The sequence below is a fragment of the Pavona decussata genome, unplaced genomic scaffold (genome assembly GCF_977016875.1).
Source record: "Pavona decussata unplaced genomic scaffold, jaPavDecu1.1 SCAFFOLD_87, whole genome shotgun sequence".
Classification (NCBI taxonomy): domain Eukaryota; kingdom Metazoa; phylum Cnidaria; class Anthozoa; order Scleractinia; family Agariciidae; genus Pavona; species Pavona decussata.
The window spans coordinates 5,434,133-5,445,868 of record NW_028145504.1 but is presented as its reverse complement, the minus strand read 5'-3'; the positions used below and the strand labels follow the sequence as shown (position 1 = coordinate 5,445,868).

At 41.5% G+C, this 11,736-nt stretch overlaps 1 protein-coding gene across 4 annotated transcripts in view; it reads right to left on the bottom strand.

Annotated features, from left to right (window-relative positions):
• LOC146474996 (uncharacterized) overlaps positions 1-10,917 on the bottom strand; it is a 108,458-nt gene extending 97,541 nt beyond the window's left edge. For 2 of the 4 annotated variants that reach the window (XM_085116804.1, XM_085116801.1), the window contains exons 1-2: positions 10,193-10,917; positions 9,865-9,958 (exon numbers count right to left, since the gene is read on the bottom strand). The gene's annotated coding sequence lies outside the window, so the exon portion shown is untranslated. Of the gene's footprint in view, positions 1-9,538; positions 9,633-9,864; positions 9,959-10,192 lie in introns of all 4 variants that reach the window. The other 2 variants (XM_085116803.1, XM_085116802.1) reach the window with 2 other exon arrangements.
• Between the last annotated feature and the right edge of the window lie 819 nt (positions 10,918-11,736).

Here is an 11,736-nt window from a genome sequence, read left to right as displayed (position 1 = left end):
ATCAGAACGTTCAGCTCCCTAACAACTATGCACTAGCAGAGAAGCGTCTGACTGGCCTAAAAAAGCGTCTGAAGGCCGATGACAGATATTGTGCGGATTACTGCAGTTTTATGGCTGATATCATCTCCAAAGGATATGCTCGCAAGGTGGATGACGAGTTCAAAGATAAGGTTGGAAGAACCTGGTACCTTCCTCACCACGGGATCTATCATCCACAGAAGTCGAAAGTACGAGTGGTGTTCGATTGTTCGGCTACGTTTGAAGGACAGTCCTTGAATGACAAGCTTCTTCAGGGACCGGATCTTACAAGTAACCTCCTTGGCGTCCTAACCAGGTTTCGCCAGGAGAAGTACGCCTTTATGGCGGACATCGAGAAGATGTTCTTTCAAGTGAGAGTTAGAAAGGAAGATCAAAGTTTCCTCAGATTTTTGTGGTGGCCAAATGGAGACTTGGAGCAGAAAGCCGAAGAGTATTGTATGACTGTGCACCTCTTCGGTGCAGTATCATCTCCTGCATGTGCCAACTATGCACTTCAGCGTACAGCAGATGACAACGAAGACAACTATGGAACTGAGGTAGCCAACACCCTTAGAAGGAACTTCTATGTGGATGATGTCCTAAAATCTGCAAGCACCGAAGACAAAGCTATTGATCTAGCGAAGGACGTCAAGGCAGTTTGCAGGAATGGGGGATTCAACTTGACTAAGTTTGTGGGCAACACTGAACGCATCATTAACTCAATTCCTGACGAGCACAGAGCAGAGAATGTGAAGAGCCTTGCACTTGGCCAAGATAAGTTGCCTATTGAAAGAGCACTAGGAGTCATCTGGTGCATCAAATCAGATACCTTCAACTTCAGGATTGAACTTAAGGATAAGCCTTGCACACGTAGAGGCATCCTTTCAACGATTAGTTCCATCTACGACCCCTTAGGTTTCATCGCTCCGGTAGTACTCATTGGAAAGAAGATATTACAAGACATCTGTCAGTCTAACAGCTGGGATGAACCTGTTGACGATGCAACCAAAAGCAGATGGGAAAAATGGCGGAATGAACTTTGCTTACTTGAAAGTTTAAAAGTGCCAAGAAGTTTCAAACCCGCAGAATTCGGAAAGATTGTGTCGGCACAGCTCCACTGTATGTCCGATGCTTCGACGTGTGGGTATGGACAGTGCTCGTATTTGAGACTTGAAGACGAGAGCGGGAAAGTACATGTGTCGTTTGTTATGGGAAAGGCCCGCGTAACACCGAAGAAGATAGTCAGTATCCCGAGATTGGAATTGGCTGCTGCCACAATTTCTGTCAATATTGGTGACAAGTTAAAGGATGAATTGGAGTATGAGGACATAAAGGACTACTACTGGACGGACAGTAAAGTCGTTTTAGGCTTTATAAGTAATGAATCTCGTCGTTTTCATACCTACGTAGCTAACAGAGTTCAGCTTATCCACGAGCACACTACTCCTTCACAATGGCACTATGTGGAAACTGCATTGAATACTGCTGACGAAGGGTCGAGAGGTATGTCTCCAAAGGACTTTGTGGAGAAGGCGGCATGGATCACGGGTCCTGACTTCCTGAAAGAACCTGCAAAGAGCTGGCTGAAGGAAGAAACGTATGAAGACCACGTGGATCCAGATTCCCCTGAAGTCAAAAATGTTAAGGTTAACATTAGCACGGTGAAAGAGAGCAGTGATATTGTCAAGAGACTTCGACGATTCTCCAGTTGGTTTAAAGCAAAGATGGCTGTAGCACTTTGCCTGAAATACAAGAGACATCTGAGAGATAGAGTCCTAGCCAAGAGAAAAGTGTCCAGCGGTTTGGCATCTGATGAAGGACCTGCCGGACGTAAGGATGTCAATTCTACACGAGTCAACGTAGCTGACTTAGAAGAAGCAGAAATGGAGATCATAAAGCACGTACAAAGAAATGAGTTCCCGTCAGAAATTAAAAGTCTGCAAGACGTTCAAGAGAAAGTCGTCTACGGTAGTCGTAAGTCAGACAAAGAAAAGAAAGCCCTGTTTAGGAAGACAAGTTCTCTCCGCATGTTGGATCCAGTTCTAGACGGTGATGGTGTTATGAGAGTTGGTGGAAGAATACGGAAGGCCAATCTGCCCCCCACTCTAAAGAACCCTGTGATCCTACCAAAGTCAAGCCACATTAGTTCACTGATTATCAGCCATGTTCATGAAAGAACACATCATAGCGGAAGAGGGATAACTCTGAACGAGCTTCGTTCCTGTGGCTATTGGATTGTTAGCGGAAATGTGATGGTCAGACAGTTTATTTCTAAATGTGTAACATGTCGTCACCTTCGAGGGACCCAAGGAGAACAGAAAATGGCAGATTTGCCAAAGTCGCGCGTAGAGCCAACACCACCCTTTACCTATTGTGGGGTCGACTACTTTGGCCCTTGGCACGTCCAACGAGGAAGATCTGTCGTGAAGAAATACGGAGCCTTGTTTACTTGCTTAGCAAGTAGAGCAGTACACATAGAGGTGGCGGATTCTTTGGAAACGGATTCGTTTATAAATGCACTCAGACGTTTCATCTGTAGACGGGGATCGGTTAGGGAAATCCGCTGCGATAGAGGAACGAATTTCATTGGTGCAGAAGCAGAACTCAAGAAAGCTATTGAAGAAATGGATGACCAGGAGATCAAAGCGGAACTCCTTAAGGAAAGCATCGATTGGATTAAGAACCCTGCATCTGCTAGCAATTTTGGGGGTGTCTGGGAAAGACAAATCAGGTCAATCAGAAATGTCATGAATGGTCTCATCAGAGAACATGGTAGTCGTCTGGACGAAGACTCGTTGAGGACCTTCCTTTGCGAAGCCGAATACACGATCAACAACAGACCTCTGACAGTGGAGACCCTCAGCGACCCACATTCTGCACCACCATTATCACCAAGTATGCTGCTTACAGGAAAGACAAGACTTGTGCTGCCCCCGCCTGGAGAATTCAAGAGAGAAGACCTGTGCTGCAGAAAGATGTGGCGGCGTACACAGCATATGGCTCAAGAATTCTGGTCAAGATGGTGTAAAGAATATCTGCAGCAGTTACAAGCAAGAAACAAGTGGATTCGGCCACGAAGAAATTTTCAGGTCGGAGATGTTGTGTTGTTGAAAGAAAACCAGTCTCCTAGAAACAGATGGCCCATGGCTAAAGTGGTGGAAACTCACCCCGATGATCAGGACCAAGTACGTTCGGTAACAGTATTGACAAGTAGTGGATCCAGACTGGAAAGACCTGTTAACAAGCTTGTGCTGCTCGTAGAAGCGTGAGAGACCGGGATTCCCCGACGAGGAGCCTGAGGAGCCAGAACTTTGTTAAGAAAGAGATTTACAGTGAAAGAAACTTTAAGTGTTTTCACTAAGCATGGAACATTGACATTGTGTTTGCTAAAGATTAGTTCCTTTTTGTAGAAAATGTTGGACATTTTGGGGAGCCATGTTACTGCTGGGCTTCGTGTTTCCCAGCTGGGTTCCCTGCGCAGACATTTAGTTTCGGGCATGCGCATAGGTGGCCTTTAATGTTTACCACGAGGGCCACCGAGTTTTTATCTCAATTTTAAGTTCACTAAGGTTTATTAGTTTCCACGGTTTGTACGGCAGTTAAGTTGACTTTTATTAAGGTCCATCGGTGTAACTGGAATTGCGAGTTTGTCTCACGGTGCCTCGTGTCGAAATAAACGTTGAAATTTACGGCTGGTTTACATTCGCATCTACATAGATTAAAGAGTCTTAAATCATGCTTCTACATTCTCGATAAAGTTAAAAATCAGTCAACTGGAAAGCTGTTTTTTCCAATCCGTCGATGTAATTGAAATTCATTTTCACTGTAAATTACGTTACCCTCGCAATTATTGCCAAATTGGGCAATGTTTTTCGCTTGATTAATTCATACTGCTGTTTCTCGCATAAACAGTGCGGCAATAGCTTACAAAGAAGAGAAAAACATTGATTTCCATTTGTGCTTGCTTTACATTGCAGTCAAAACAGTCACTATCTATCACTAGTTGAAGAGATTCCTAAGCGGTCTTAGCATGAGGTCAAAAAGGCTCGGAAGGCCGCTTTGGTTGCGTCATCTCAAGTAATATTACACCCCACGCCTAAACTCACGCTATTTGGTCAGGACATTCCTGGGTAACGCCGTCACAAAGTCACCTTATGTCATTCGCGGTAAATTACGTTGCCGTAACGTAATTTACATTGTCCTTTTTATTTTCTGTTAAGATTATAAAATGACAGTAATAGCAGAACTGCTATATCATTTCTTGAGTTCCTAGGAGGCAAGTTTCTTCCGAACACCAGTTACCGACTTGCTGTATTTTGTACGTAAGATATTTACAATGAAACATAGTAACCTAGTTTACGGTCCAAAAAGAAAATAACCCAATCACTGACTAGTTTAATGTTTTTTTCGAAATGTGTCGGGATAGTCAGCTAGATGTGCTAGCTATATTGAAGTAAATATAAAACAGGGGTAAAAAATGCAAATGGCATGCGCGTATTATAAAATAAGCCAGCGAATAACTTGCCCTGCAGACATAGTAACGTAATTTACCTAAAATCGTGGGACACCATCTCTTTATAAAATTTCCAGAAGACAAAAAGGCTGTAAAGCTTACAATTGTTATATTTACAAACTTAAGTGTAAGAGTTTAAAATAAGCACGATCTTCAGTGCAACCTTCAAAGCGTGTATTGATAAAAACTGACTCGAAGTTAAATTTTAATTTTTAAAATACTTGGTGTAACATAAATATGCACAAAAAATTTTCTCGACAAGTTTATTCAACAAAATTTGTCCGGTTAACTTCTTAGATGTTGAAGATGAAAATAAAATGCTTATTTATGTTAGAGAGGGTGAGATTTGTTAAAAAAGAAGACATAAAGAGGCGTGACATCAACGGTCCCTGTTAGCTGAGAATGGGTGGCTTAGGCCCGGTTCATACGTCGATCTTTACATGAGCCGAACCTAATCATTTGGTTCGGCGCATGTAAAGATCGACGTATGAATCAGTTAGGATCGACAGATTTGTATTTGGGTCGACCCGCCGTTCTATTCGACTGCGCCAGTCGAATAGAACGGCAAAAGTTCGACTTGGATTCAGACGTCGAACTTTTCATGTGCCGAACCAAATGCATACGTTACGTATAAATTATATAAATTATATCTATCCCAGAGGTCTGTGCATTCCATCGACTTGGCATGCGCAAAGGAATTCATTCTTAACAAGATAGCGGGAAATGGGAAATGTGCTTGCTCTTCTTGTTTCGAAACAACTGAATATACTTGTCTGAGATGCGAAAGATTAAAAAAAAAGAATCTATTCTTGATGTGCACATGCACTTCAAACCGACAGAAACTTTCAATATAGGCTATATCAAAGGCGAAGACTCAAGACTTCTCAGAACAAAATCTTCAAAAACAACATTTGAAGAAAACATCACTCTATTCAAACAGAGATTACCTATCAGAGATTACCTCGATAACCTTATAGAATAAAACTCTTTCAGAAGTCAACCTCCGCGAAAGAATGTCGGCACTACAAAACAAACTAAAAACCCGCAAAAACATTTTGAGGTTTGTTATGAAATATCGCCCTTCTGTGTCTAACCTAAAACAATTCAGATGAGTAAATACAGGAGCCATAATCAGGGATGGAGACCGTAAGCGTGGGGTCCACGCGTCCCCTTGTGTTGTACCAAAAAAATCTAGCTTTAGAAAAAATTGCCCCCCCTCGCCCTTCACGTCATAAACCTGCGTGAATACACGCAAATATGCGTGGGGCTACTACCTTATATGTGACACGGAAAGCAGCTGAGAAAAAATTCACTAAAGATAAAAAAGTCCTTACGTGTCTGAGTACATGTCAGTAGAGTGTAAGCTTTTTTCATTCATTCAACAGTAGCAACGCACGCAGCGCCACCGTCTTGGCGCCTTTTTGACTTTACTGTGAGAGTCATGTGATCAATAGGCCGCTTATTCCAACTTTTCCCGTCTTCTTTCAATTGCTACCTTTTCTTAGTGAGGGTCTAATTCCTTAAATGTGAGTACTGAGGAGATATTCCCTGGCAGAATTTTAAAATTTGGACGCCATTTTGAACGGGTAGAAAAAAATTCTGGCTGTTTACACGCGTGCGCGCACGCGCGTATGGCGCAATTTTTTTCTAAAAATAGATTTTTTGATACAAAACATGGGGACAAGCCCACAAGTCAAAATGGCATCTCGTTACGGTCTCCATCCCTGATTATGGCTCCTGGTAAATGACACTTGATAGAAAATCAGCCTCTGCTAGGGGAGATCTACAACGACCCTTCCTTACTTTCGTACAGAAAAGAGAGATCTTTGAAAGACGTACTCGTAAGAGCAAATTAGCTTTGAAGGTCATATTCTTCCTATCTCGACCTGTAGGAGCCGTGTTTGGCCTGTCTTTATTATTTTATCAAGCAAGCTCTTCCATGTCAGAATTCATCTTTCCCGCCATTTTAAATCTTGTTGAGTACAAACAACAGCCGCTGACCACGAAAATCTACTTTCTCACTTTAGCTTTAATTAAGTTCGACTTCAGTTAGGTTCGACGTCTGAATCAACTGCCGAACTTAATTATTTGGGTCGACCTTAATAGGTATTAGGTTCGGCTCATGTAAAGTTCGACGTATGAACCGGGCCTTAGCGTTGCGGTACTCAGTTGTTGTAATATGAATATGCAAATTTTCAGCGTTTACGTTTGTTCCAATGAATCGATCTTATCGCTAACACTCGACTCCGAAGGAAAGATTTTTTTTTTCAGATTCTACGTTTAGCGTGTCAATTAGGCGTGCCCGTGCGTTCACCTTTTTCCCTGATTTCCTGTGAGGATCACATTTTGGTTTTATCCAAGTGAACGTAAATAAAGAAATTAATTCGTCAAGCGTTGATTGCCACTTTGCATTAGCAAACTTTCAGTGTTTACATTTGTTCTGGTGAATAGATCTTATCGCTCACACTGGACCCCGACTGAAATTTATTTTCGAAGCTTTAGTTTTAGTTTCCTACTTTACCCTAAGCCTTTCATCCACGGAATGGTCTTGAAACTTTAAAGTTAATTGAACGTTTTCTTTTTTATATTGCGGCCAGAGAAATGAAATGTTTTGCTCGGCTGTATGTAAATTCAGTGTTTACGGCCTGATCTTATCGATTACGTTTGACACCGAATGGGGATTTATCGAGAAGAGCCAAAAGAGCGTCTGAGGTTTTAAAATTGAAGTCGAACTTTTGGAAAATATCCGTCCTGAAAGGAAAGTTGCCCCTTAGTTTCGTTCAATGGAAGGAGTTAGCAGTCAACACACATACTAGCTGTTTTCTTTTAAGAATACGATATTCGTTGTGTCAATTTTACGTCCTTGTTTTTTGTCCCGTAATGGCGGCTTATGATGAATACATGCAGACTCGCAGACTCGGCCAACATGTAGCGCACGCGCAGTAGATCACTGCGTTTTGGCGTATACGAAGAAATCCTATTTTATAACTGGGCGCTCCGCCCAAGTAATTAAGGTCGGCCCAAATCACGAAAATCCCGCCTTTTGATTCAGACGCCGAACTTAATTTACTTGAAGAAAAACCAATCGAAATGTTAGCGTTTTTTTTTTTATTTTCAATTTTTTTTACTTGGAATACGTTACAATAATTTATGCATTAGGTTCGGCGTCTGAATCAAAGCCGTTCCAAAGCCGAAATTACCGGCTGAGCCAGGCGGGAAGAACGGCTGAGCCGTTCCAAATTGAAACAGCCGTTCTCAACTGATTCAGACGCCGAACTTTTCATGTATTTAGTTCGAGGTATTAGGTTCGGCTCATGAAAAGTTCGGCGTCTGAACCGGGCCTAAGCCGTCGTTTGGATGCAAGAAAGGAACTGCCACGCTGAAAACACCGGGAAGATTTTGGTCACGTGCTAGGCAACCAAAATCGTTCACGTGTATCAAGTTTCATCCGGCGACGCGGCATTGAGGAAGAAAATTTTTCGGCGGTTCTTGGAAGGAAAACTGGACGGTTTCTGCTTGTTATTCAATCACCACGGGAGCTGCAGTGTCTTTCCACTTTATAAACCCAGCTTCTTTCATTTAAAGCTCTTCTAAAACCTGGAAACACTCTCTTTTGTGTCATGATGTTTTATCGCGCAAAACTATTGAAAGACGGAACGTACACTTCGTCGTTTGCGTTGCCTTCCAGTGCGAGTGAAGTTTATTTTCTTTTTTGCGTGTTTAATAAACAAATAACTGTAGACATAATTTGAAATACTTCATTCTTTGGTCACTCACAGAGCGCTTTGATTTTGTCATTAAAGTTCTGTTCCATTCCACAGTGATCATGTAATAGATTCGTTACAGCGGATACCAATAACACGCGACCTATCGCTTTCAAAAGACTCCGACAAAGTTACGTTTCGGTGGACGTCAATCATAGAAAAGCCGTTGAAATTGTTTTGAATTCTGAAAACATTTCAAGGCAACAGAACCAAGAAATTGACAGTTTTATGCGCTGACGGATGGTAAATTTTATGAAAGTTGATTTCCAAGCCAGATTATCTAAAAAAATGGGCATTGTTTAGACGAAGCCGTATTTTGTTTATGAAACATTTGAAATCGCTACACCTGATGATAAATCAGCGATGCGCGCAAGTGAGTAAATTATCATGTGCAGTGATAATTGAAATTTTTAATTCAAAAATACCTGTTATTTGTCTTTGATCTGGTTCGTGAATCAATTTAAATAAAGTTTACCTTCTCTTAGGGAGGTAAAATTCTTAGTTTCTTGCCGGGTTACCTTGGAATCTTGTCAGAATTCAAAATAATTTCAACAGCTTTTGTTTGATTGACGTCCACCAAAACGCAGCTTTATCCGACTCTTTTGAATGCTGTAGGTCACGTGTTATTGGTAACCGCTGTAATTAACTTCCCGATCGGATGTTATGTAAGGTTTGTCTTTTCGCACGCGTGTCATATTACACGTTATGCGTGACATTTTACGATGCGATTGTGCACTGTTACCAGTGAAAAAGCACAAATACCTGCCTCTGTCGCCAAAAATCATCATTACCAGTGGAACCACAAATACTCCTTTGTTGCCAAAATTCTATCATTATCTTAGATGCACCTCATGGTGACAAAATCCGATATGTTTAGTAAGAGAGTAATGTTTTATTTTGTTTGCGTGACATTTTCGGTTGACCTACATCACGTTTATCGCAAATACAAAGTGAGTGCTTAGACTCTCAGCGAATCTTTTTATCGTTCACCTGTCACCAAAGACTAACTAACTAACGTGCATGCTCAGATACTCCTAATACAACAACGCCCAAGTAAACGCGCCCATATATGCGTCACGACTGTGTGAATTGGAGCGTGACATTTCATCTTACGCAGTGTTAGGTTACATGAGATTGAGCGTTTTATAAGACGTTGTATGGGGAATAAAATGTCATTCATTTAGAACGCTAAATACTTTAAAATATCCTCATTTTTTACGTAAGATGATTAAAAAAAACTCACCTCTTGTGTCTCCGTTGTGCTTTTTCATTATTTTCGCTGTTTGGGGCTTTTTATGCCACCACTGTTCTCCTCTTCATAAGACAGGCGTCCCAAGCTTACGTTTAGAGAAAGCGGAAAATTAATTATCTATTTATTCATATATGCGTCACGACTGTGTGAGTTGGAGCGTGACCTTTCATCTTACGCGGTGTTACGTTACATGAGAACCGTTCAGAATTTGAACGCTTTATAAGGCGTTGTATGGGGAATAAAATTTCATTCATTTAGAACGCTAAATACTTTAAAATATCCTCATTTTTTACGTAAGATGATTAAAAAAAACTCACCTCTTGTGTGTCCGTTGTGCTTTTTCATTATTTTCGCTGTTTGGGGCTTTTTATCCCACCACTGTTCTCCTCTTCATAAGACAGGCGTCCCAAGCTTACGTTTAGAGAAAGCGGAAAATTAATTATCTATTTATTCATATATGCGTTACGACTGTGTGAGTTGGAACGTGACCTTTCATCTTACGCGGTGCTAGGTTACATGAGAACCTTTCAGAATTTGAGCGCTTTATATTAAGACGTTGTATGGGGAATAAAATATCATTCATTTAGAACGCTAAATACTTTAAAATATCCTCATTTTTTACGTAAGATGATTAAAAAAACTCACGTCTTGTGTCTCCGTTGTGCTTTTTCATTATTTTCGCTGTTGGGGGCTTTCTATGCCACCTCTGTTCTCCCCTTCATAAGACAGGCGTCGCAAGTGAGAAAGCGAAAAATAAATGATCTACTTGTTCATATATGCGTCCGACTGTGTGAGTTGGAACGTGACCTTTCATCCTACGCAGTGTTAGGTTACATGAGAACAGTTGAGAATTTGAGCGCTTTACAAGACGTTGTATGGGGAATAAACTTTAAAATATCCTCATTTTTTAGGTAAGATGATTAAAAAAAAACTCACCTCTTGTGTGTCCGTTGTGCTTTTTCATTATTTTCGCTGTTTTGGGGTTTTTATGCCACCACCGTTCTCCCCTTCAAAAGACAGGCGTCCGAAGCTCACGTTTAGAAAAAGCGAAAAATTAATTATCTATTTATTCATATTGCGTCACGACTGTGTGAATTGGAACGTGACCTTACGTGACTTACGCGGTGTTAGGTTACATGAGAATCGTTGAGAATTTGAGCGCTTTATAAGACGCCGATGGGCACAGGTGGCCCAAGCTCGAAATATGAGCGCTAGTCACGCAACGGTTGAAAAATATAAGAATTTGTATGGGAGAAAACCGGTTTATTTTAGAGGCTAAAAATATGAACGAACTTTTAAATAAAAATCACCCATTTTACTTCTGTTGTGTATTTCTTGCCTCTTATCTGGTTTTTAGGGTGATTTAGCGCGATTCCAGTGAGTTTTAGTTCCATCGCTCTCTCTCTCTCTCTCTCTCTCTCTCTCTCTCTCTCTCTCTCTCTCTCTCTCTCTCTCTCTCTCTCTCTCTCTCTCTCTCTCTCTCTCTCTCTCTCTCTCTCTCTCTCTCTCTCTCTCTCTCTCTCTCTCTCTCTCTCTCTCTCTCTCTCTATATATATATATATATATATATATATCCTTTCCCAAGGTTGGGCAGGGTTGCCTGAGCGCCGAGCGGATCCACTGAAGGAAAACCGCCGTAAATTCGGCCCAAACGCTCAGATCGCCCCGAAATTCCACAAAGACCATGGACGATTGTTTTGTTATCCATGGCCATTCTTATGATTCATCCGACGATCGTGTACATGGAAAGGGCATCAATGGTCGCCAATCTCTGCACAATTTTCCGTTGAGATCTTTTGAGTGACGCTCAGATTCAGAATGCCCGTGCCTTAACGGTTCAAATTACCGACTCACCCAGTGGGCGACGGGCTCTTCCTCCTAATGACAAATAACACCCGCGGGAGCAAGGGCCCGTCGCCCACCTGGTGAATCGGTAATTTGAACCGTTGGCCGGGTCACTAAGCCATTTTTCAAACCTTCGAGGCACTAAAACTCACTGGAATCGCGCTAAATCGCCCTAAAAACCACATAGGAGGCAACAAATACACAAAAGAAGTAAAATGGGTGAGTTTTATTTAAAAATTCGTTCATATTTTTAGCCTCTAAAATAAACCGTTTTTCTCCCATACAAATCCTTATATTTTTCAACCGTTGCGTAACTAGCGCTCATATTTCGAGCTTGGGCTACC